Genomic DNA, 26991 nt, shown 5'->3' on the forward strand with positions numbered 1-26991 from the left:
TACTGAAAAATACTGTGGTGTTTTTGACAGAGAATATTTTGACTTTAAAAGAAACGAACTTCTCTCCCCATTTGAATCTGCCAGCTTTGATGTTGCTATCTCAGATTTCCCCAAAACAGGACAATCATCTCCTCTCATATTTTCAACAGCCTGCTGCTCAGTCTCTTCCCTCTTGCCCTCAACTGCATCGTCCTGACCTCCCTCCCCCCAGTTCCCCCTCCTCTTTCCCAACGCGGTCTCATGCAGGGGATGGGGGGTAGGAATTTCTCGAGCAGACACAGAAGCTGCGGCGAGGCTGCGGCGCGGAGTGGGGACAGGCGGGACTGTCCCTGAGGGTGGGCCGGAGACCCGACGAGGAGCGGGGACCGGCGCTGTGGCTGCAGAGCGCGGGGGCTGGTGACGGGGCCCCTGTACTCGCAAAACACGGCTCGAGCAGCATCAATGACGGTGCTGCCGGCCGGTCCCCGGAGCCGTTCTCCCTGCCTACAGGGGACGACGGTGGTGGGGTCCCCGTGGTTCGTGCTTGAAAAAAACCGCGACATCTGTAATTTGCAATAAATTGCGACATCAATCGAGAAGCCAGCGAATAAGTCTCTGTCTTTTCAGAATTAGTAAATGGCTCACTTAAAGATTCTGCGACCAACCTCCAGGAGGGTAATAACAAAGGGGCTTCTTCATCTTCACGAATAGTATCATCTAAAAGCTTGTCCTATCTGATCCCATAGAAAGGAGCTTAAAGCAGAACCGGGATCTATATTTGGAAAATTCTTCTGAACATATACTAAAAGGCCTCTTAACTCATCATCTGAAACATTAAAGTCATTTTTCCTCAATAAAGATTTTAAGTAATCAAATATATATTTCTGCTCTTCATATATATTTCTTCCTATCTCTACAGATTTCCTCAAAGCTTAACTCATCTCAATATAAAAGATATTCCTGCACTTCTGGCGTATTATTTTCCAAGCTCTAACTCTCACTCTCACTACTCTTCACCCCAAAGCTCACCTCAATATAAGACAGGCGATGAGAAGGTCCAGACCCAGCCCCCTTCGTCCACCTCTTATGGGTGCTTGCTCCTCTCAGCAATTGGTGGGGTGTCCAGCCTTCTTCTTGCCACATTCAAATGAGGGTTCCAGGGAGGCCCGACAGTAGCTAAAAAGCCTTGAAAAACAAAGCGAAAGCACGGCACCAAACACGGGGCACCAAATGTGAGGTTTCGGGGAACCTCCGGGTGCCTCCTGTGCACCCACACTGTCGGGCCTATTCTTCTTCTCTGTGTAAAAAGCAAAGTGGCTAATAGTTGCTATAAAGTTATTTATTGTAGAAGCACATCAGTCTCAAAAGCAAAAGCAAAGCAAAGCAAAGCAAGGACATAAAGCAATGGCTAAAAGCTGCAGTGGCAAAATGCAGTGGCAAAATGCACATGGCATAAAGCCATGGCATAGAGCCCCAGTTCTCCCTGATGCATGTTCTTTTATAGAAACTTTCCAACTAGCTAAGACACAAACTTGGACCACTACTTCTTAACCTATTAGAATTCTGGTTTCTTAGCACACCAGACTATGTATAAACTATGTACATGGCCTATCTTGTTCTAACTGAAAAATGTAAGCAATATTCTTAACTCTATAATGTCTGAAGCTAGGTTCTTGGAGCCTCTAAGAAAACACTAGCATGTTTTTTAACCTTCACTAGAACATGTACTACTTCTCAGGCATCTAAGACCTTTTGCTTACTATAAGCACTTAAAACTTATTCCATTTACTTACTTACTTATTCACTCCATCTATTCACTTACTCATTCCATTCAAAGACTAATTCAATCCCTGCACTCTGATTTCTCTCTGAAGAAATCAGAGAGACTCCTGACTTACTGACTCCAACAGTTTTGCAGTCAAGAAAAGCAAAGTCATAGGACCTGCCCTAGAGATCCAGTTCTTGGGAGGAAAGTGGCAAGACGGCCGGTGTCAGATTCCCGCTGAGGTTATCAACAAGATCACTGCAATGTCTCCTCCAACCAGCAAGGAGGAAACACAAGCTTTCCTACGTGCCATAGGGTCCTAGGGTGATGTTATGGTGTTTGTATCTCCAATTGTGTGTTCTGATTATGTTTGGTATTATGTCTTGTGCTTTCAGGACTGATTGAAAGTGAAGCTTTGTTTTGTCTTGTTATCAGCCGGCTCACCTCCCCCATGGTCTATGTTTAGGAGAGGTTTTAGCTCTGCTTGCTTGCTTGCTTGCTTGCCTGCTCGCTTGCCTGCTTGCTCGCTTCTGTCTCTTTTTCTTTCCTTCGCTTTGCCCTTGCTTTTGCTTATTAGTTAGTTCAGCTAGGCAGTCCAACTTTTTCCCTGGATTGTTTTCTTTTCCACCCCCCTCCCTCTCCTGGATACCATCTGAACCTGTTCCGGACGTGGACCTGGGAAACACCAAGAAACACCGGGAGTCTACACTCTGTCACCTGCAGCAGTCATTCCCCAGCGCCAGAGACTGATAACTGAGCGACCACTCGCGAGAGAGACCCTCTGAGTTTGTCATTCCTTCAGAACGGTGAAAGAGGTTTTTTTGTCAGCTGGTGTTGTTTTCGTCCTGTGCTGGGGATTGTTTTGCTTGTTAAATAAACAGGTTTTTTTCCCACTCTTCTCTGAGGAAATTCTTCCCGAAGCCGGTGGGGGGGGGGGGGGGGGGGGGAGTCGTGGGGGTTTTGCTGTCTGGGGGCTCCTTCCAGAGGTTTTCCCCCAAATTTGCCCTAAAACAGGACAAATATTTTGGTGCCCAACGTGGGGCTTGAGAAAGTGGAAAAAAACCCTGTTCTAATAATAATTTGGTTCAAATTACTTTGTGTTGGTATAGAGCAGTTATTGGCTATGTTGTTGGAATTCATGTCTTTTGAGGTGAAGGCCTGCATGTGTTTCTGGTCCCTAGGGTTTTTTGAGGTCTTAATACCTCTATGGTCCCTAGGTTTATTTTCTTATCCAGAAATAGCTCCGGTATTGTCCCTAATATGTAGTTTCTGTAGCAGAGGGGCATTGACCAGAATATCCATCGGGCTGGGCTTGGTTGTAATGACCTGCAGATTTATAAAGGTGCTGGAGTCTGTTCCAGGAATGTATGGTTCATGGTTATGGTTGTGCACTCAGTTTGTTAGAGGAGAAGCAGGGGATGAGGCTTTCCAGCCTTTGTTTTCCTTCTTCTCCTCTGAATTTGTTACATCCTTCTTAGAGAATGTTCAGTTTCCCCTGAATGTTAAAGAGACCATCTTTCTGGTGTCTAATATGGTAAGCTTTCTCTATACAGTCTGCAGTTTCTCTAGAATGAGAGCTGAGATTTCTAGAGGGGCTGATGAGACCCCTGACCCCAGAGTAGAGCCAGGCATGAGAAATCCTGAGTGGTGTGGGAAATGGGAGGATATGGGCCAAATCTTATAGGAATTTTCTGACCCTACATCCTGGGATTTTCCATGTGAAGAAATTCAGAACCCAACTGAGGTGGCAAAGTACCTGAAAGTGAGCTGGGCCCTGGCATATGCTTATCGTACCCTGCTAGATACTGAAGAGCAGCAGACAGAGGAAGGGGGACAGGCAGATAAATCAGCCACTATCCCAGTCACTCAGGCTGCAGCCAACACCCCAGGCTCGAGGCCAACAACTACACCAGACAGTGAGCCTAAGCCAGAAGCTAAACCAGTCAGTAAGCCTCAAACAATGGATGTTGCTACCAGCACGAGAAGTGGAAAGTGCACAGACAAGACTGATCGACCAGTGGATGACGATGATGATGATGATGCAGGAGAAGGACTCTCAACACCTCCTGACATAAAACCAGGAGTCAAAGCAACTGGTACAAGATCAGAGGCCAATATTGAGTCCTTTTCCCTAAAGGACCTCCGTGGCCTAAGAAAGGATTACACCCGACGACCTGATGAGTCTATAATTAGTTGGTTGGTCCATCTTTGGGATGCTGCAGGTGAGGCTACAATTCTGGATGGCACTGAAGCCAGGCATTTGGGATCCCTGTCACATGATCCTGTCATCGACCAAGGAATGATGAGGGGGCCTAACCCTCACAGCCTCTGGGCACGGGTCCTGGACAGTGTAGCACAAAGATACCTGTGTGCAGACGATCTTTATATGCAGCAGACCCAGTGGAAGACGATAGAACAAGGGATCCAACGCCTGAGAGAAATGGCAGTGGCAGAGATTATCTTCTCAGATGACATGACAACTAGGAATCCTGACTAGGTACCGTGTACATCTGTGATGTGGAGAAAACTTGTACGGCTTCCTCCCCATGAATACGCTTCTGCTTTAGCAATAATGAAGCAGGATGAGAGGGATGAGACCGTGCTCGATATGGCGAAGAAGCTCTGCGCATATGCAGATGCCGTGCATGGCCCAACACATGCCAGAATTGCAGCTGTGGAAACACGTCTGCAGAAATTAGAAGACAAGATAGAGGAGAATCATAAAAGACTTAGGGAGGAGATTAAAGAGGACCTTCTCCAAATATCGGCAGTACAAATTACAGGCCCTGGTATCCAAAGCAGACGTTCCCCCAATGGGGAGAGAAGGTACAGCCCACGAGCTGAGCTGTGGTTCTTCCTACGTGATTGCAGAGAAAACATGAGGAGATGGGATGGAAAATCTACTGCTGCTCTGGCACAATGGGTGCGTGAATTGAAGGAAGGCAAGACTCAAAGAGGATGTTCCACCAAAAGGAGAGCAGCTCCAGTTGCCCATAGCCAAACTGCCAAGTATGATGATGATGATGATGATGATGATGATGATATATCCGATCCCCTTGAAGGAACCTCTAAGACATATGCCCAAGGAAAGAAGGATAAACAGGCTTAGAGAGGCCCTGCCTCTAGCCAGGGAGAGGCGAGGGAAAACCGTGTTTTTTGGACTGTGTGGATTCCTTGGCCTGGCACATGGGAACCACAAAAGTATAAAGCTTTGGTTGATACTGGTGCAAAATGCACATTAGTCCCATCAGGATATGTGGGGGCAGAATCTGTCTCTATTGCTGGCCTGACAGGTGGATCACAGGACTTTACCTTGGTGGAAGCTGATGTGAGCTTGACTGTACATGAATGGAAAAAACATCCTATTGTGACTGGCCCAGAGGCCCCATGCATTTTGGGCATAGATTACCTCCGAAGGGGGTATTTTAAAGACCCAAAAGGATTCAGGTGGGCATTTGGGATAGCAGCTGTGGTGACACAGGGCATCCAGCAATTGAACACCTTGCCTGGACTGTCCGAGTATCCAACTACAGCAGGACTTCTGAAGGGAGAAGAGCAAAAGGTACCAATTGCCACTTCCACAGTGCATCGGCGACAATACAGAACAAGTCGAGATGCTGTGGTTCCCATCCATAAGATGATCCGTGAGCTGGAGAGCCAAGGGGTGGTCAGCAAAACCCACTCACCCTTCAACAGCCCCATCTGGCCTGTGCGTAAATCTGAAGGAGAATGGAGATTGACTGTGGACTATCGTGCATTGAATGAAGTGACTCCACCACTGAGTGCTGCTGTGCCGGACATGCTGGAACTGCAGTACGAGCTGGAGTCCAAGGCAGCACAGTGGTACGCCACTATCGATATCGCCAATGCATTTTTCTCCATTCCTCTGGCAGCAGAATGCAGGCCTCAGTTCGCATTTACATGGAGGGGAGTGCAGTACACCTGGAACCGACTGTCCCAGGGGTGGAAGCAGAGTCATACCATCTGCCATGGACTGATCCAGACTACACTAGAAAAGGGTGAGGCTCCAGAACATTTACAATATATTGATGATATCATTGTGTGGGGGAACACAGCAGCAGAAGTGTTTGAGAAAGGAGAGAAAATCATCCGAATCCTCCTGGAAGCCGACTTCGCCATCAAGAAGAGTAAAGTTAAGGGACCTGCTCGAGAGATGCAGTTCCTGGGAGTGAAGTGGCAAGATGGACAGGGTAAGATTCCTAGTGATGTCATCAACAAAATCACAGCTATGTCCCCACCAACCAACAAGAAGGAGACACAAGCTTTCTTAGGCGCCATAGGTTTTTGGAGGATGCACATTCCTGAGTACAGTCAGATCGTGAGCCCTCTTTACCTGGTTACCCACAAGAAGAACGATTTCCATTGGGGCCCTGAGCAGCAACAAGCTTTTGCCCAGATAAAGCAGGAAATTGCTCATGCAGTAGCCCTTGGCCCAGTCAGGACGGGGCCAGATGTGAAGAACGTGCTCTAATCTGCAGCCGGGAGCCATGGTCTGTCCTGGAGCCTGTGGCAGAAGGTGCCCGGTGAGACTTGAGGCCGACCATTAGGATTTTAGAGTCGGAGCTACAGAGGGTCTGAAGCTAACTACACCCCAACAGAGAAGGAAATCTTGGCCGCCTACGAAGGAGTCCAAGCAGCCTCAGAGGTGATGGGCACAGAAGCACAACTCCTTCTGGCACCCTGACTACCAGTGCTGGGGTGGATGTTCAGAGGAAAGGTTCCCTCCACCCACCATGCCACCAGTGCTACATGGAGCAAGTGGATTGCCCTCATTACACAGCGCTCCTGGATTGGAAAACTGAATCGCCCTGGAATTTTGGAAGTAATTACAAATTGGCCTGAAGGTGAAAGTTTTGGTATCACAGATGAGGAACAAGAATTAGTGACACAGGCTGAAGAAGCTCCACCATATAACCAACTGCCAGCAGAGGAAACACGCTATGCTCTATTCACCGACGATTCCTGTCGCATCGTAGGGATGAATCGGAGGTGGAAAGCAGCCGTATGGAGCCCCACACGATGGGTCGCAGAGGCCACTGAAGGAGAGAGTGGATCCAGTCAACTTGCTGAACTCAAAGCGATTCAACTGGCCCTAGACATTGCAGAAAGAGAGAAGTGGCCAAAGCTTTACCTTTACACTGATTCATGGATGGTAGCCAATGCTCTGTGGGGATGGCTGGAGAGATGGAAAGAGGCTAACTAGCAGCGTAGAGGAAAACCAATTTGGGCTGCTGAAGAGTGCAAAGATATCGCTACCCGGCTAGAGAAACTACCTGTGAAGGTTCGCCATGTAGATGCCCATGTTCTCAGAAGTAGAGCTAATGAAGAGCAGCAAAACAATCAGGAGGTAGATCAGGCTGCAAAGATAGGGGTGTCTAACATAGACCTTGATTGGGAAGACAAGGGAGAGTTGTTCCTGGCACGATGGGCCCTTGATGCCTCAGGCCACCAGGGGTAGAGATGCCATGTATAAGTGGGCATGAGACCGAGGGGTGGATCTAACCATGGACAGTATTTCTCAAGTTATCCATGACAGTGAGACATGTGCTGCCATCAAGCAGGCCAAGCGGGTGAAGCCCCTCTGGTATGGTGGGCGGTGGTCCAAGTACATCACACTGCCCCAGACACGCCATGGCGTGCTCACCATGGTAGAAGCCACCACGGGATGGTTGGAAACCTACCCTGTGTCTCATGCTACAGCCCGTAACACCATCCTGGGCATTGAAAAGCAGGTCCTTTGGAGGCATGGTACCCTTGAGAGGACTGAGTCAGACAATGGGGCTCATTTCAAGAATAGCCTTATCAACACCTGGGCTAGTGAAAAAAGGGCATTGAGTGGGTGTACCATATCCCTACCATGCACCAGCTGCAGGGAAAGTGGAAAGGTACAATGGACTGTTAAAAACCACCTTGAGAGCATTGGGTGGGGGATCATTCAAAAACTGGGAGCAGCATTTAGCAAAGGCCACTTGGTTAGTTAACACCCAAGGTTCCACCAACCGAGCAGGCCCTGCCCAGTCTGAGTCCCTGAATATAGTAGATGGAGATAAAGTTCCAGTGGCACATGTCAGAGGTTTGTTAGGGAAGGCAGTTTCGATCTATTCTGCCTTGAGTACAGACAAACCCATTTGTGAGATTGTCTTTGCTCAAGGACCAGGTTGTACATGGTGGATAATGCAGAGAGATGGAACAACACGATGTGTACCTCAGGGAGATCTGATTGTGGGGTGAGGCAGCATGAGACAGAAGGAAATGTGTAACTCTCGAAGGTCTGAGCAAGTGAGATAGAAGGAAATGTGTAAGGGTCGAAGGTTTGAGCAAGTGAGATGGAAGAAAATGTGTTTGAGTAAGTGAAAGATGGAAATTTTTACTTGATGAAGTTTTTACATGCTGTTTAGTATGTTCACGATATGGAGATAAGGGGTGGAATATCCTAGGGTGACGTTATGGTGTTTGTATCTCCAATGGTGTGTTCTGTTTATGTTTGGTATTATGTCCTGTGCTTTCAGGACTGACTCTGAAAGTGAAGCTTTGTTTTGTCTTTTTATCAGCCGGCTCACCTCCCCCATGGTCTGTGTTTAGGAGAGGTTTTAGCTCTGCTTGCTGGCGCGCTTGCCTGCTTGCTCGCTTCTGTCTCTTTTTCTTTCCTTTGCTTTGCTTTTTGCTTATTAGTTAGTTCAGCTAGGCAGTCCAACTTTTTCCCTGGACTATTTTTTCCCAGCCCCCCCCCCCCCTCTCCTGGATACCATCTGAACCTGTTCAGGACGGGGACCTGGGAAACACCAAGAAACACCGGGAGTCTGCATTCTGTCACCCGCAGCAGTCATCCCCAGCGCCGGAGACTGATAACTCAGCGACCACTCACCGGAGAGACTCTCTGAGTTTGTCATCCCTTCAGAACGGTGAGGTTTTTTTTGTCAGCTGGTGTTGTTTTTTCTGTGCTGGGGAGTTTTTCGCTTGTTAAATAAACAGGGTTTTTTTTCTACTCTTCTCTGAGGAAATTCTTCCCGAACCCGGTGGTTGGGGGGAGGAGCTCTGGGGGTTTGCTGTCTGGGGGCTCCTTCCGGAGGCTTTCCCCCAAATTTGCCCTAAACCAGGACAGCTGGTATGCTGGTTTCAATTGGTGTAGTTATTTTTCTTCATAGTGGCTGTTATGTGGCCGTTTTGGATTTGTGCTTGTCAGGAAAATTAATCCACAAACACCAGAGGTTTATGTCCAAAAAGGAGACAGAGGAGTCCTTTTTGCTTTATTCGAATAAAGGGAGAGGCCATGGGACATTCCCCTGGGATCTCTCAAATTTTTGGAGGACGCAGCCTCCTTTTTATCCTATTTTCCCGGCCGCATTTCCCTCTCTCTTTCCCCATTGGCTGAGGTACTTGAGAGGCACAGACTTCCCGGAACGCCTGATACCTGAAATTCCCCTCTAATGTATAACCCTCCCTTTTAATTTTTAATTCTTACAGAATTCATAGTTTTCCCCCCGTTGCTTCTTTCATCTTTCGATATCCAATTTCATTTATCAGCAGCCCTACAGTTTCTTTGTAAAGGCAAATACCACTTTCCATTCATCAATCAGTGGAATACATCCCATTGTTTCTTTTATCTCTCAGTGCTAGCCTTATCTACAGGCTGATCCACAGCTCATTTGTAAAGACAAATTCAACATTCCTCTCAATCCCTCCTCTTTTATTTTTTTAATAATTGTCTTTACAAACTTTAGCTATCATTGACTTAATTTCTTGTTCCTGAGTTCTTTTTGGTTTTGTAATTATTTGGAGTGACATCAATTTCTGTCTTTTTGTAACCATCTCTGGATCAGTAGGCGTGGCTATTACCTGCATCCCTTTGATCACATGTTGAATAAGTTGTACTAAGCAAGGGATCATGCATGGTAAAAAGATTAGAGTTGCTACAGAACATAAGAGGAAAAAAAGTAGTTGTTTAACCCATAGTCCACCTGGTAGCCAAGAAAACATGTCCCATTCCCATCCTTTTCATGTTTGGACTGGCACATGAGCTAATTTTCTTATTCCTTTTGCTATTTGTTTCACCACCTTTCCATTGTCATCTATTTGCAAACAGCAGTTCGAGTCATTAAATTTGCCACACACTCTCCCTTCTTCTGCTAATAAATAGTCTAATACCATCCGGTGTTGAAATATTGCATTTCTCATCTGAGTAGACTGGTCAGCAAGAAGGTCAAGAGCTGTAGCTGTCTGGTTACTTACTATTTCAAAGACAGCTTGTAAACTAATTATCCGGTTTAGATTATAAATGGGTTCTCTGGCACCTGATATGAATTCATTAGGATTCCAAGTGGCTGGTCTGTAGTGTTGTATGATTCGTTCAGGTGGCCATTCATCTTCACCCCATCTTTGGGTGCTTCCTCCAGCCAGGGATACATCAATTGACCGCTTTTCTCTAATTAGATCATCATATACCTTGATTCCTAAGTGATTTCCCTGAACCTGTGGTAGCAGAAAGAACAGTGGTCTGATATACCCCACATAACATATTCCTGACCAGTTTGGGGGTAACCTGCGATATGCATGTTGGCCACAAATCCAGTAATGCCCCTTTAAAGCCCAGGTCCCATTGGCAAAGGGACCTTCCCAATTTTCATGGTCAATTGGAGAGTCAAAATACAGCTTACTTCCTGGGCCCAGTGGTCCCCCAACAATGGTTGCCCCACCATAAGAATCACAGTAGTTGCATTTCCAAGCTCCCACATGAGGTTTCCACCTGCAGTTGCATCCCAAATCTGTTTTGTTAGATTTGGACCAGAACCTATTAAAAAGGGTTCGAGTTCCATTTCGATGTTGCCATTTCCACTGGTAGTCATGAATAACATGTGTCCTACTTGTGGAATTATCTCGGGGGCAGCTTAAAAATAAGGGGTCAAAAAACTTATCCTTCCCCACTGCTTTACAGCCTTCTAAATCTTACTGGTAATTATGGTAGGAGCACTTTACCCAGCTACCATTTGTGAGCTTAACATGCGTTTGATTCCATCTGCCTTGATATCTGGAACAATCATAAGGAAGGAAGTTGGGGGTCCAACAATCTAAACCCAAAGATAAAGTCCAGTCACAAACGCTTTTTCCCATGTATATGCTTCCTGTTCTATTTAGACAGTAAGTGCCTCTTTCAGAAGAATGAAGCCGCCATGGACTTCCTTCTTCATCCCAAAATCCTGTTCCATTACGGACCTCACTCAGGGTGCTAATCCACCATTTAGGTTCAACTGGGCTGGCCACCCATGGCCAGTTTTCAGATCCCCCTGGCCCTCCACAGACCCAACAATTGCTAAGGTTAAAGGTTTTTGCTACTTCTTCTCCTAAGGTCAAAAAATTATTTTCCCATTCTTGGCTCCAACCTAACTGATAATATAATGGTAAGATTATTAAGAGAAACATTCTGATTGTGTAATCTAATTTCCTAACTTAATTTTTACTTTCACGTTGTCTTTCACACCACCTGTGGCGAGTGAAGGCACAGAAACAGCTTAACATAAAGAAAACAATGACAGCAAGGGTTGGCCCCCAGTGACTGGAGATCTGAGAGGAGGGATGCCCACACAAACTATTTCAGCAGGCAGTCTGTGGGTGGGCACACGAGTCTTCCCCCGATGTCGACGCCCTGGCTACTGCTCCAGTCCACTCCTGCCGAGTGTCAGTCGCGGCTTCCCGTCCTTCTCCTCCAGCTGAGATGTCCAAACCTCTGGGGCTGCAGAGACCTTGACCCGAGTGTGATGGGTCCAGCCGTGTTCAGTTGTCCTGACGGCTGTTTCTGTGGTCAGCAACACCTGGAAAGGTCCACGCCACTTCGCCACCAGTGGTGCTTCTTTCCACTCCTTAACGAGGACCCAGTGTCCCGGTTGGATGTTGTGAACAGCAAAGTCCAAAGGCAGGGTCTGTGCCAGCTGAGCTTCCTGTCGAAGAGATTTCACAAGAGACAGTATCCGAGCCACATATTGTTTTAAATACACATCACTTATCTCTATCCCCCCACTAGGCTGAGAATTACAGGGATAAGGAATTCCAAACATCAATTCAAAGGGAGATAATTGAATATCTCCCCTGGGTCTGGCTCTTATCCTTGCTAAAGCCAGGGGCAGGAGCCGTACCCATGGCATTTTAGTTTCTATCACCAGCTTCAGGAGATGTTTCTTTATTTCTTCATTCATCCTCTCAACCTGACCCGAACTCTGTGGGTGCCAGGGGGTATGGAGGTTCCACTGTATCCCTAAAGCAGTCATAACTCCTTGAAGAATTTTTCCTGTAAAATGAGTTCCCCTATCTGAATCTATTGCTTCCACCATCCCATATCTTGAAATTATTTGTTCCAAAAATACTTTAACAACTGATCCTGTAGTTGCTGAAACAGTTGGAAATGCTTCTGGCCACCCGGTTAATTGACATACTATTACCAGAAGATATTTAAATCTTGCCACTCGAGGCATTTCATTAAAATAATCCACCTGGCCTCTATGGAAGGGACGTACTGCCCAACGCCTCCCTCCCCGGCCAGTTTCTTTGTAACTTTGTTGTTGGTTTTAGCACAAGTCAAACAACCTTCAATAGCTCGCTTTGCCAGGCTAAAGAGACCAACAGCAGCGTACATTTTGAGGAAGGCTTCTGCCAGTCCTCGGGAGCCCCAATGACTCCCTTCATGAAGTTGTTTTAATAATTGTAAGGCTAGAGCTTTTGGTATCCACTGCTTACCATCCCTTGTAAACCAATTATTTTCTCTTTCCTCTGCCCCACTCTTTTAATTATCTCAAGTTCCTCTGGTGGAAAAGAGAGTTTCTCTGGCAGCGGTGCAGTTACTGGGAGCAAAGGCAGGATCTTAGAGACTTCTGGCAACAATGCAGCTTTGCGAGCTTCTTCATCAGCCAGTCGGTTTCCTATTGCCTCCTCCGACCATCCTGCCTGATGCCCCTTAATGTGGATTATTGCCACCCTTTTTGGTAAATTCACTGCCTCCAATAGGCGAGAGATTAAGTTCTCGTGAACTGACGTCTTTCCTCTGCGGCTTAATAAACCTCTTTCTTCCCATAGTTTTCCAAATGCATGTATCACCCCATATGCATAGTTAGAATCAGTAAAGATATTTACTGTCTTGTCCTGGTATAATTCACAGGCTCTCACAAGCGCCTACAGCTCTGCTGTCTGAGCTGACCAGGTGTGTGGTAACCTCCCCCCTTCCTTTAATTGCTTCCCATTCACGGTAGAGTATCCTGTAAATCGTTTCCCTTCTACCACCTTGGAGGACCCATCAATGAACACATTCTCTCCCTCAGGCCAGGGAATATCTCGTAGATCTTCCCTAGCCCGTGTCTGGAGGTCTATAACCTGGATACAATCATGGATTTCTTCCTGGCCCCCCTTTTCTCCAGGGCCATTTAAATAAGAGGCTGGATTAAAATTTTCTCCACTTTTAAATGCTAAATCCTCCTGTTCCATTAAACAAGATTCATACTGTAATAATCGAGCACTTGTCATCCACTTAGAGGCTCTCTCAGTTAGCAAAGCTTTAATCTGATGTGGGACTTGAACAATGAGATACCCTCCCCTTGTCAGCTTTCGGGCCTCAGCCACCATCAGAGCTGTGGCTGCACAGTTCTGCAGACAATGGGGCCAGCCTCTGGCCACCGGGTCTAACAACTTAGAAAAACAGGCAACAGGCCTCCGTGTTCCCCCATGCTCTTGCACCAAAATTCCTTTAGCATGACCCTGTTTGACATCCACATATAGCTGAAATTCCTTTTCTGCATCTGGAAGAGCCAAGACTGGGGCATTAACCAATTTGTCTTTTAATTTCTTAAAGCTTTTCTCTCCTTCTGGTGTCCATACCACGATATTAGGACTGTTTTGGGTTAAAAAGTTATATAAAGGTCTGGCCACCACAGAAAAATCTTTGATCCATGCTCTGCAGTACCCCACCAAGCCTAAAAACTGCTGTAACTCCTTTTTAGTCTGGGGTAATGGTACCTGTAAAATCCCTTGTATCCTTTCTGGATCAATACACCGTAACCCTTCAGAAAGAATGTGTCCCAAATATTTGAGAGGAATGTTAAATTTGTCTTTACAAATGAGTTGTGGATCAGCCTATAGATAAGGCTAGCACTGAGAGATAAAAGAAACAATGGGATGGATTCCACTGATTGATGAATGGAAAGAGATATTTGCCTTTACAAACAAAGTGTAGGGCTGCTGATAAATGAAATTGGATATCGAAAGATGAAAGAAGCAACGGGGGGAAAACTATGAATTCTATAAGAATTAAAAATTAAAAGGGAGGGTTATACATTAGAGGGGAATTTCAGGTATCAGGCGTTCCGGGAAGTCTGTGCCTCTCAAGTACCTAAGCCAATGGGGAAAGAGAGAGGGAAATGCGGCCGGGAAAATAGGATAAAAAGGAGGCTGCGTCCTCCGAAAATTTGAGAGATCCCAGGGGAATGTCCCATGGCCTCTCCCTTTATTCGAATAAAGCAAAAAGGACTCCTCTGTCTCCTTTTTGGACATAAACCTCTGGTGTTTGTGGATTAATTTTCCTGACAATTTGGGGGCTCGTCCGGGATCTTTCCACCGTCCGGGGCGGCGGGCGGCGAGCGGAGCTGAAGGCGCGCCTCACCCAGTTTGGGTGATCAGCTCCCCTTGGTGCCGGCCGGCACCGGGCGATTGATTGGGTTCCCGAGACTGTCCAGGAGACAGACGAGTGGCGGACCAGGGGGGTCCGTGAAGAGTCCGCAGGGAAGGACTACTGAAAATCTCACCGGTGAGTAAAATGGGATCTTCGGGGAGCAAACCTGGGAGGGCACCCATGGAGGGTAGCACAGGTAAACCTGGGAGGGCACCCATGGAGGGTAGCACAGGTAAAACGGGGCACCCAGAGAGGGTTGGAAAGGTAAAGCCGCGAAGGGGCCCCGGCAAATGGGATGACGATCCCATAATACCCCCGGAGAGTCCCTTGGGGTGAATGCTGAGGTCTTGGGAAAGATTGTATATTCACCCAGAAGGTACTATGGAAATTATGGTAAAATATTGTTATTTTGTGTGGCCAGAGTATAAGTTGGCAAGGGGACTTATATGGCTACTTATGGAACAGATAAAATTCATTTGTGTCGAATTTTGTGAAGGTATTTAGAGGAAAGTGGTGAGGATTGGAATGTTTTTCAGCACCTTCCCCCGTCTTGTCCTCCAGTGTTGCTAGCTGACCCAGAGCCAGCTGCAGGTCGTCTGTATCCTCAACTTTCAGAGCAAGGGGATCAGGGAAATGTTATTCCTACAGCCCCACCTGAAAAGGATAATGGTGTAGGGGGAGGGGAGCAGCATGTTGTATCACCCCCCAGAACTAGAAGAGGAACTCAGTTTAGGGCATCAGAAGCCCCCCAAGAGACAGGGGTACACCAGATGCCACTCTGTCAAGTTCCTTTGGGGGGGTCAAGGGGGAGGATTTGGGTTTGTAATTGTACCACTCACTACCCAGGATATAAGAGGGTTGAAAAAAAGAATTACCCCCATATTTGGATGATCCCATAGGGGTGGGGGAAAAGATAGAGGAATATTTGGGAAATGCGGATTATACATGGAAGGATTGGGATTTTCTTTTGGGAATTTTGTTTGAGTCATCAGAGAAACGAATGATTTTGCTGAAAGCTCGGCAGCTGTGGGAGGATGAACATCCACAAGCAGCAGGGGGGGCTGGACCCAATGCACCTACGGTGGGTGATGCCATCCCCCAGGCAGACCCCCAGTGGGACCCAAATAACCAGGCCAGTCTGGCTCACCGTGATTGCCGTGCTTATTTGATCAGGGCAATCAAGTCAGCGGCTCCCAGAACTAACAACATAGCTAAGGCTATGTCGTTAGAACAGGAGAAACAGGAAAGCCCTCATTGGTTGGAGAGGATTAGGGATGCCTTGAGGAAGCACGGGGGGATGGATCCTGAAGGGCCAGCCTTCAACACATTGCTTAAAGTACAATTTGTTACTAAAGCCTGGCCTGATATACGGAAGGGGTACAAAAAGATAAAAAGTGGCAAAATAAGCCTCTAAAGGAATTGGTTAGAAAACCGCAGCAGATATGTGTAAGAAGGGATGAGGAAAAGGCAGAAGCTAAAGCAAAGATGATGGCAGAGTTTTTGCAGCCCCAGAGGAATAAACCGCAGGGTCCAAGGGGTCCCCAGGGACAGAGGGGACGGGGTCGGCCACAAGGAAGTGGCAGAGGGATTCCCTCCTCGGCAGGGGACAGCCGACCCAAACAGCGGCTGGGGAAGAACCAGTGCGCTATCTGCAGGGCAGAAGGGCATTGGAAAAACGAGTGTCTGCAGAAACAACTGGACCCTCAGGAGGAGGAAGTCCAGAGAATAAAAGAAATGGATTGTTAGGGGTGTCAGGGGCTCCTATTATACCAAAGACCCACCACTCAAGAGCCCTTAATAACTTTTAAGGTGGGTCCGGATCGAGAGGAGGTGTGTTTTTTGGTAGACACGGGGGGCCTCTCGGTCCACCTTAAATTTTATACCTAAGGGGGGGAAATTGTCAAAAAGATCCTTGGTTATTCAAGGAGTAAGCGGGAAGGATGAGCGAGTGCATTTTATTCAACCGCTGTTAATAGATGTGGGGGACAGATTTGAACTGCATTAATTCTTGTTTGTTCCTAATTGTGATTGTAATTTACTGGGAAGAGATTTGATGGCTAGAATGGGAATGCAAATTAGTATTGTACGAAGTGACACGGAGTCCGAAACTGTGATATCTTTGTGTAAAATGTCTGAAAAGGCTTATGCTAAAATAAATCCGAAGTATGGGCAGCTCCAGGGAAATATGGGAAACTGGACATAGAGCCTCTCCAAATTACTTTGAAGCAACCAGGACAAGTGGTGTCTAAAAAGCAATACCCTCTTTCAAGGGAGGGAAAGAAGGGGTTACAGCCTGTTATTGAGTCCCTGCTAAAAGCAGGTCTTTTAGAGCCGTGTATGTCTCCCTATAACACTCCTATCCTGCCGGTTAAAAAACCAGATGGAACCTACAGAATGGTGCAGGATTTAAGAATAATAAATGAGATTGTCAAACCAAGGCATCCCACAGTTCCAGATCCATACACAATCCTAAATCAAATCCCTTCTTCACATCAGTATTATTCTGTACTGGATTTGAAGGATGCTTTCTGGGGGTGTCCAATCACAGAAGATAGTAAACAGTATTTTGCTTTTGAGTGGGAACAGGAGGAAGGAGGGAAAATGATAAAACAACAATTGACATGGACAGTACTCCCTCAAGGATATACAGAGTCACCAGTTCTGTTTGGGCAAGCTTTGCAGAAAATATTAAGAGAGTTTACTCCACCCTTAGGAGTCAAGTTGTTGCAGTATGTAGATGATTTGCTCTTATCAGGGGAACAGGAAAAGGTGGTTGAAGAGGCTACTGTAAAGCTGCTTAATTTTCTTGCAAAAAAGGGACTTAGAGTATCCAAAAAGAAAGCACAGTTAGTAAAAAAGAAGGTCAAATATTTGGGACACATTCTGTCCGAAGGGTTACGGTGTATTGATCCAGAAAGGATACAAGGGATTTTACAGGTACCATTACCCCAGACTAAAAAGGAGTTACGGCAGTTTTTAGGGTTGGTGGGGTACTGTAGAGCATGGATCGAGGATTTTTCTGTGGTGGCCAGACCTTTATATAACTTTTTAACTCAAAACAGTCCTAATGTTGTGGTATGGACACCAGAAGGAGAGAAAAGCTTTAAGAAATTAAAAGACAAATTGGTTAAGGCCCCAGTCTTGGCTCTTCCAGACGCAGAAAAAGAATTTCAGCTATATGTGGATGTCAAACAGGGTCATGCTAAAGGAATTTTGGTACAAGAGCATGGGGGAACACGAAGGCCTGTTGCCTGTTTTTCTAAGCTGTTAGACCCGGTGGCCAGAGGCTGGCCCCATTGTCTGCAGAACTGTGCAGCCACAGCTCTGATGGTGGCTGAGGCCCGAAAGCTGACAAGGGGAGGGTATCTCATTGTTAAAGTCCCACATCAGATTAAAGCTTTGTTAACTGAGAGAGCCTCTAAGTGGATGACGAGTGCTCGATTATTACAGTATGAATCTTGTTTAATGGAACAGGAGGATTTAGAATTTAAAGGTGGGGAAATTTTTAATCCAGCCTCTCATTTAAATGGCCCTGGAGAAAAGGGGGGCCAGGAAGAAATCCATGATTGTATCCAGGTTATAGACCTCCAGACACGGGCTAGGGAAGATCTACGGGATATTCCCTGGCCTGAGGGAGAGAATGTGTTCATTGATGGGTCCTCCAAGGTGGTAGAAGGGAAACGATTTACAGGATACTCTATCGTGAATGGGAAGCAATTAAGGGAAGGGGGGAGGTTACCACACACCTGATCAGCTCAGACAGCAGAGCTGTACGCGCTTGTGAGAGCCTGTGAATTATACCAGGACAAGACAGTAAATATATTTACTTATTCTAAATATGCATATGGGGTAATACATGCATTTAGAAAACTATGGAAAGAAAGAGGTTTATTAAGCTGCAGAGGAAAGACGTTAGCTCACGAGAACTTAATCTCTCGCCTATTGGAGGCAGTTAATTTACCAAAAAGGGTGGCAATAATCCACATTAAGGGGCATCAGGCAGGATGGTCGGAGGAGGCAATAGGAAACCGACTGGCTGATGAAGAAGCTCGGAAAGCTGCATTGTTGCCAGAAGTCTCTAAGATCCTGCCTTTGCTCCCATTAACTGCACCGCTGCCAGAGAAACTCTCTTTTCCACCAGAAGAACTTGAAATAATTAAAAAGAGTGGGGCAGAGGAAAGAGAAAATAATTGGTTTACAAAGGATAGTAAGCAGTGGATACCAAAAGCTCTAGCCCTACAATTGTTAAAACAACTTCATGAAAGGAGTCATTGGGGCTCCCGAGGACTGGCAGAAGCCTTCCTCAAAATGAACACTGCTGTTGGTCTCTTTAACCTGGCAAAGCGAGATATTGAATGTTGTTTGACTTGTGCTAAAACCAACAACAAAGTTACAAAGAAACTGGCCGGGGAGGGAGGCGTTGGGCAGTACGTCCCTTCCAGAGATGCCAGGTGGATTTTACTGAAATGCCTCGAGTGGCAAGATTTAAATATCTTCTGGTAATAGTATGTCAATTAACCGGGTGGCCAGAAGCATTTCCAACTGTGTCAGCAACTATAGGATCAGTTGTTAAGATATTTTTGGAACAAAAAAATTCCAAGATATGGGATGGTGGAAGCAATAGATTCAGATAGGGGAACTCATTTTACAGGAAAAATTCTTCAAGGAGTTATGAGTGCTTTAGGAATACGGTGGAACCTCCATACCCCCTGGCACCCACAAAGTTCGGGCCAGGTTGAGAGGATGAATGGAGAAATAAAGAAACATCTCCTGAAGCTGGTAATAGAAACTAAGATGCCGTAGGTACGGCTCCTGCCCCCGGCTTTAGCAAGGATAAGAGCCAGACCCAGGGAAGATATTCAATTATCTCCCTTTGAATTGATCTTTGAAATTCCTTACCCTTGTAATTCTCAGCCGAGTGGGGGGATAAAGATAAGTGATGTGTATTTAAAACAATATATGGCTCGGATACTGTCTCTTGTGAAATCTCTTTGACAGGAAGCTCAGCTGGCACAGACCCTACCTTTGGACTTTGCTGTTCACAACATCCAACCGGGACACTGGGTCCTGGTTAAGGAGTGGGAAGAAGCACCACTGGTGGCGAAGTGGCGTGGACCTTTCCAGGTGTTGCTGAGCACAGGAAGAGCCGTCAAGACAGCTGAACACGGCTGGACCCATCACACTCGGGCCAAGGTCTCTGCAGCCCCAGAGATTTGGACATCTCAACTGGAGGAGAAGGACGGGAAGCCGCGACTGACACTCCACAGGAGTGGACTGGAGCAGTAGCCAGTGCGTCGACATCGGGGGAAGCCTCGTGTGCCCACCCACAGAGTGCCTGCTGAAATAGTCTGTGTGGGCATCCCTCCTCTCAGATCTCCAGTCACTGGAGGCCAACCCTTGCTGTCATTGTTTTCTTTATATTAAGCCGTTTCTGTGCCTTCACTCGCCACAAGTGGTGTGAAAGACAACGTGAAAGTAAAAAATTAAGTTAGGAAATTAGATTACACAATCAGAATGTTTCTCTTAATAATGTTACCTTTATATTATCAGTTAGGTTGGAGCCAAAAATGGGAAAATAATTGTTTTGACCTTAGGAGAAAAAGTAGCAAAAACCTTTATGGGAATGGGACATGTTTTCTTGGCTACCTGGTGGACTATAGGTTAAACAATTACTTTTTTTCCTCTTATGTGCTGTAGCAACTCTAATCTTTTTACCATGCACGATCCCTTGCTTAGTACAACTTATTCAACATGTGATCAAAGGGATGCAGGTAATAGCCACGCCTACTGATCCAGAAATGGTTACAAAAGGATAGAAATTGATGTCACTCCAAATAATTACAAAACCAAAAAGAACTCAGGAACAAGAAATTAAGTCAATGATAGCTAAAATTTGTAAAGACAATTATTAAAAATAAAAGAGGAGGGATTGAGAGGAATGTTGAATTTGTCTTTACAAATGAGTTGTGGATCAGCCTGTAGATAAGGCTAGCACTGAGAGATAAAAGAAACAATGGGATGGATTCCACTGATTGATGAATGGAAAGAGATATTTGCCTTTACAAACAAAGTGTAGGGCTGCTGATAAATGAAATTGGATATCGAAAGATGAAAGAAGCAACGGGGGGAAAACTATGAATTCTATAAGAATTAAAAATTAAAAGGGAGGGTTATACATTAGAGGGGAATTTCAGGTATCAGGCGTTCCGGGAAGTCTGTGCCTCTCAAGTACCTAAGCCAATGGGGAAAGAGAGAGGGAAATGCGGCCGGGAAAATAGGATAAAAAGGAGGCTGCGTCCTCCGAAAATTTGAGAGATCCCAGGGGAATGTCCCATGGCCTCTCCCTTTATTCGAATAAAGCAAAAAGGACTCCTCTGTCTCCTTTTTGGACATAAACCTCTGGTGTTTGTGGATTAATTTTCCTGACATTAGTATTGTAAAAAGTGACACGGAGTCCCAAACTGTGATATCTTTGTGTAAAATGTCTGAGAAGGCTTATTCTGAAATAAATCAGGAAGTATGGGCAGCTCCAGGGAAATATGGGAAACTGGACATAGAGCCTCTCCAAATTACTTTGAAGCAACCAGGACAAGTGGTGTCTAAAAAGCAATACCCTCTTTCAACGGAGGGAAAGAAGGGGTTACAGCCTGTTATTGAGTCCCTGCTAAAAGCAGGTCTTTTAGAGCCGTGTATGTCTCCCTATAACACTCCTATCCTGCCGGTTAAGAAACCAGATGGAACCTACAGAATGGTGCAGGATTTAAGAATAATAAATGATATTGTCAAACCAAGGCATCCCACAGTTCCAGATCCATACACAATCCTGAATCAAATCCCTTCTTCACATCAGTATTATTCTGTACTGGATTTGAAGGATGCTTTCTGGGGGTGTCCAATCACAGAAGATAGTAAACAGTATTTTGCTTTTGAGTGGGAACAAGAGAAAGGAGGGAAAATGATAAAACAACAATTGCCATGGACAGTACTCCCTCAAGGATATACAGAGTCACCAATTCTGTTTGGGCAAGCTTTGCAGAAAATATTAAGAGAGTTTACTCCACCCTCAGGAGTCAAGTTATTGCAGTATGTAAATGATTTGCTCTTATCAGGGGAACAGGAAAAGGTGGTTGAAGAGGCTACTGTAAAGCTGCTTAATTTTCTTGCAAAAAAGGGACTTAGAGTATCCAAAAAGAAAGCACAGTTAGTAGAAAAGAAGGTCAAATATTTGGGACACATTCTGTCTGAAGGGTTATGGTGTATTGATCCAGAAAGGATACAAGGGATTTTACAGGTACCATTACCCCAGACTAAAAAGGAGTTACAGCAGTTTTTAGGCTTGGTGGGGTACTGCAGAGCATGGATCAAAGATTTTTCTGTGGTGGCCAGACCTTTATATAACTTTTAACCCAAAACAGTCCTAATGTCGTGGTATGGACACCAGAAGGAGAGAAAAGCTTTAAGAAATTAAAAGACAAATTGGTTAAGGCCCCAGTCTTAGCTCTTCCAGATGCAGAAAAAGAATTTCAGCTATATGTGGATGTCAAACAGGGTCATGCTAAAGGAATTTTGGTGCAAGAGCATGGGGGAACACGGAGGCCTGTTGCCTGTTTTTCTAAGTTATTAAACTCGGTGGCCAGAGGCTGGCCCCATTGTCTGCAGAACTGTGCAGCCACAGCTCTGATGGTGGCTGAGGCCCGAAAGCTGACAAGGGGAGGGCATCTCATTGTTGAAGTCCCACATCAGATTAAAGCTTTGTTAACTGAGAGAGCCTCTAAGTGGATGACGAGTGCTCGATTATTACAGTATGAATCTTGTTTAATGGAACAGGAGGATTTAGAATTTAAAGGTGGGGAAATTTTTAATCCAGCCTCTTATTTAAATGGCCCTGGAGAAAAGGGGGGCCAGGAAGAAATCCATGATTGTATCCAGGTTATAGACCTCCAGACACGGGCTGGGGAAGATCTACGGGATATTCCCTGGCCTGAGGGATAGAATGTGTTCATTGATGGGTCCTCAAAAGTGGTAGAAGGGAAACGATTTACAGGATACTCTACCGTGAATGGAAAGCAATTAAAGGAAGGGGGGAGGTTACCAGCCACCTGGTCGGCTCAGACAGCAGAGCTGTAGGCGCTTGTGAGAGCCTGTGAATTATACCAGGACAAGACAGTAAATAAAAAATTATTGAAACTAAATACCATCCAAGTAAAGTATTACAGTTGTATAATTTGGGATGGATAAAATTTGAGAGTAAGTGTTTTAGTATAATTGAGGTTCGAATAAAGCATAAGCAAAACCGACCGGGGGTACGGGGAGGGGCCTGCCCTTCCTCTCGTACCAAAGCATTTGGGCTAACAATCCCACTTATATACTATAGGCTACAAAAGTTTCTAGGAAGCTCCTCCTAGTTTCTATTCCTAAGATCTACGTAACTATACTGCACAGCGCATGCTCTACTAATGGGTTAGGGGGTCTCTTATCCTTTTGAGGGTCTTATTTCCGGTGAAGGCTCATCATCTTCATCGGTGACCTAGGTGTGACCTGCAGGTAGCGCAGGCGCCCTGTGTGACTGAGCAGATGTTTTCCATAACATGACTCTAATTAAGTCCCATGCTTGGAATCATTCCATTTTTGACAGCTTCAAGGTTGAAGCTGTATTTCTAGATGCTGCTTATCAGACCTCCGTCTTTCTACTATTCTTATCTGACTTTCTTCTAACCTCCTTCTTCGACTCCCAGCATCTGGAAGATGTCTTTTATCTTGTCTCACCCATCTCCCCCCCTTTCACTCGGTAACAATAGTCTTTTATTGATCTAAATACAATTTTGTTAATATAGTTACAATTTAATTAGCACGAATCACATTTATCACAGGCAGTATTGATCAGACAGAGGCAGGAAGGGCTTTTTGGGAAGTCCAATTTTGCAAGCTGGTAGCCGATACAACTTATTTGAAAAACATAACATAACATATTATAATGTGACATAATACAACATAATATAACATAACAAGGTGATTTTAAACAGAATTATTTAATCATATAATTTCCTTTATCTAGTGTCCATGCTTCACTTTAGAGCTTAGTATTCTGGTTTATACAAACCCTAATGCTTTTGTGATTAACACGAATCTTTTATCAATTGTCACAATAGGGTGCTCAATCTTTCCCGGGCTCACACAGGTGGTTGGTTACAATTTCTGTCATTCACTTTCTCGACCAATGATACATGAGCTCTTAAGGTCCAATAGATGAGCTGGGATTTTCATCCAGGTACCTGCCTGCTTAACAGGCTGGCTAGGTTTCAAATTACATCTTTTAGAAAAGCTGCAATATTCACTGCCACACCCCTGAAATGGAATGCAGCCAGATCAACCACCACCACTTCCTAGCTAGGCCCTTATTATTGTTATAAATATATATTATGGTATTTGCTTTTTGCAAATATTAGGGTGGATACTATATGCGTGGTGTTGAAATGGTTTTTAAGATATAGTTTTCTTTAGGAGTAACATAGGCTGATAAAGTGTCTTTGTAGTAAGTGAACTGCCTGCTTGGTTGGATAACACCCAGTGAAGACACCTGCTACAGATATACCAGTTACCAGAACTGACCGTCTGTAGAAATTGAAAACCACAGCCCAAATTAAGACCGATAAGAAAAATAAATTAAAACCACAGCCAAGAAACACGCATGCTCTAAAAAGACAGATTCAAGGAGTGGCCATGTAAAACAGTTCCTGGAATATGGAAAATAGCTTATAGAAAAGTTTGAAAATGTATAATAGGTCTATGAATATGCAGCGGACTGATGAATTTAGGGGGTGTCTCCAAAACAGCAAGTGTGCTCTTAGCTAAATGCCAAGCACCCAGCTGTTATAACCTTTTGCTTTATTGTTTATGTCTTATTGTCTTTTATTAAACCTTTTAAAATCTATCAAAAAAGTGAACCTCGTTTTTCATAATTTGGGGACTCATTCTGGACCTAACATCTCACCCATGAGACCACTGAGAGATCCCGAGCGGAGGAGGTGCGCCCATGCCGAGTTCGGCAGGCCTCACTTCGTTTCTTCTGGTGTGGGTCAGAGGTTTGCAGTTAAATACCCCGTGGACAAAAAGGAGACAAATAAAGCAAAGGAAAGGGAAAAGGCTCCCTAAACCGCAGAATTTAGCTCCACAATTCTTGTGCACTAAGACCAGGAGAAGAAGGATTGTAAGTACTTTTCAGAGGGATGGTTAGAGGGAGTGAATGCTGTGTGAATGATGTTAGGAACAAGCTCCTGTTTGTTCTGTTAATGTTCTGTTAAGTGTGGAAAACACCCTGTTTTTATGTTAATTGTTGCTGTTGTTCTGTTCTGATTCCCACTCCCTGGAATTCTTGCCATTGTGCCCTTTCCCTCCCCTTCGGTAATGCCTTTGCTGCTCCCAAAATTATACCTAGCAAATGAGAAGACCGCAAGTACTTATGGGACACAACTCAGTAATAAAAAACCCCTAAAAACAATGAGCCAATATAACATCGAAAACCAAAAATGGTACTCCCAAGTAAGAAAAGCAGTGAAGAAGATGAAATCACCAACCAGGACCCTCCTGCCTTGTCACCATGGCTTAAACAGCACCCGATCGACATGAAACCCCCGGACTACGAGCCAACCAGTGTCTTCTGCGGGACTCCTGTGAGGACAGAAGGCCCAGCTCTGCTGCACAGCAAAGCTCAATTCCTCCTCCTCTGGATCGTCCATCGGGAGCAGCAGTGGTGCAAGTGACCTGTCGGGCTCCCACCCAGAGCTGATTTCTCAATAAAGGCATTAAAAAGGAGCTGGTCTCCTTGCCCTTATTCATTTCAACTGGGATATTGACCCCTGTACAAGAAAAAAGAATAACATAAAAATGATACAGTTTTGTTATAAATTTACTCACCACAGTTGGGTAGGTCAATCAATAAGACAATTTATTAATTCGTTGATAAGGAATGGGCAAGCAGCGCTGGGGATGCGGGGAGTCCACGCTCCACCAACACTTCCGTCCTACCCCTGGTCACTACCCCTTTTATAGGCAGTTTCTGGTGGGGCATTGTCATGCCTACTGTGCTGGGGTACAAGCCCGAGCAAGCCCAAACATGTTGGCTACCATTCAGGTAGCAGTAGCTACAAGCCCCCACTAGGTCTGGACATGGTTCGAACATGTTGTCAGGTAACACTCCTAGCAAGCAGGTAACAGCAATGACAAGTCTGTTCATGTCCACACAAGCTCATATTTTTCCTTATACATAAAAAGTGGATACAATTCATAATTATAGTGACAAAATAATAAAAATACATGAAAACAAAAAGCCAACAATTTACAGCAAAGTGATTTAAACAAATATAATTAAATCATTATATTTTTCTGTGTCTCATGTCCATGCTTTACTTTGGGTTTAGTATTTTTGTTTATACTGATCTCATGGTGTATATTTATAATGACACGAATCACTATGCAACATCTCACAGTTTTGTATGATAGAATGGGTAAAAAATGAAATAAGACCTTACCACGTTTTTTGGCCTAGATATGTGTTGGGGGTTGGATTGTTCCCTTTTCTTTCTGTGGAATTTTTCCCATTGTTATGCTAAGTATTTGTGGCTACACCTTAGTAGCAATAACTTTCTCTCGCAGGGGGGTGGGGGATAGGGGGAGACCCGAAAAGGAAAGGTGGGACAGGGGCCTGGGCTCTCTCTCTCGCTCTTGCTTCGCTCCTAGAGTGAAAGGAGAACAGCCAGTGCTCTGATCTAGCATCATCCCCCTCATCCCAGCATCGAGAGCCATGTTCCCTGCCGTCGAACACCGCTCTGCTGCTTTCCCACTTCATCCTACTACCTCCAGACACTCTGCCGAGCACCACGACCGACACGGTGAGGGGGGAGTCGCTCCTCCATCCCCTCTCACCCCTGGGTCACTGCCGCCATCACTCCAGCCCTCTTCAGCTGCGTGGGACCTGCCCTGCCCATAGCACCGGTAACTGAGCACAGGGAGAGAGGGCTTGTGTCCAGAAAGGGACTGGAACTGAGCTATACTGTTCTGTTTTGTTGTCAATTTTTATAGCTGTTGTTGTTTCTGCTGTTCTGCCTTGTTAGATATCAGTAAAGAACTGTTATTCCTATCCCCATATCTTCTGCCTGAAAGCCTCTGATTTGAAACTATAATAATTAGAAGGGAGGGGGTTGCACTCTGCATCTCAGGAAAGGGGTTCTCACCTTTCCTTAGCAAATACCTGTCTTTCAAACTGAGACCGATTTTGGCGCCCAACGTGGGGCATTGCCTGAGTGCATTGAGAGAGGGCTAGAAAAGGGAATAACAGTTTTTGAATTACCCAAGTTTTTGGTAGGTGACACCATGCTGTCCAGCTTACCCTGGTTTGGCGTCCATGTGGTCACTGCTATATCTCTTCCATTTTCAAGCCCTTTTTAAAACATGAGTCTCATAAACAAGGTTACTGTGGCTATTATCCAGTTCATTTTGTGGGTTGATCAGTTGAGGAATTAATGGATTTTTAATTTTCTCTGGAAGATGGCCACATGGATTCAGAGCTACTGCACTCTAAGTG

At 45.3% G+C, this 26991-nt stretch overlaps 1 pseudogene; it reads left to right on the forward strand.

Moving 5' to 3' along the window:
* Positions 1 to 2867: 2867 nt before the first annotated feature.
* Positions 2868 to 6292, forward strand: LOC148220410 (uncharacterized; annotated as a pseudogene).
* Positions 6293 to 26991: the final 20699 nt, after the last annotated feature.

The sequence above is a fragment of the Sturnus vulgaris genome, chromosome W (assembly GCF_052056855.1).
Source record: "Sturnus vulgaris isolate bStuVul1 chromosome W, bStuVul1.hap1, whole genome shotgun sequence".
NCBI classification, from domain to species: Eukaryota; Metazoa; Chordata; class Aves; order Passeriformes; family Sturnidae; genus Sturnus; species Sturnus vulgaris.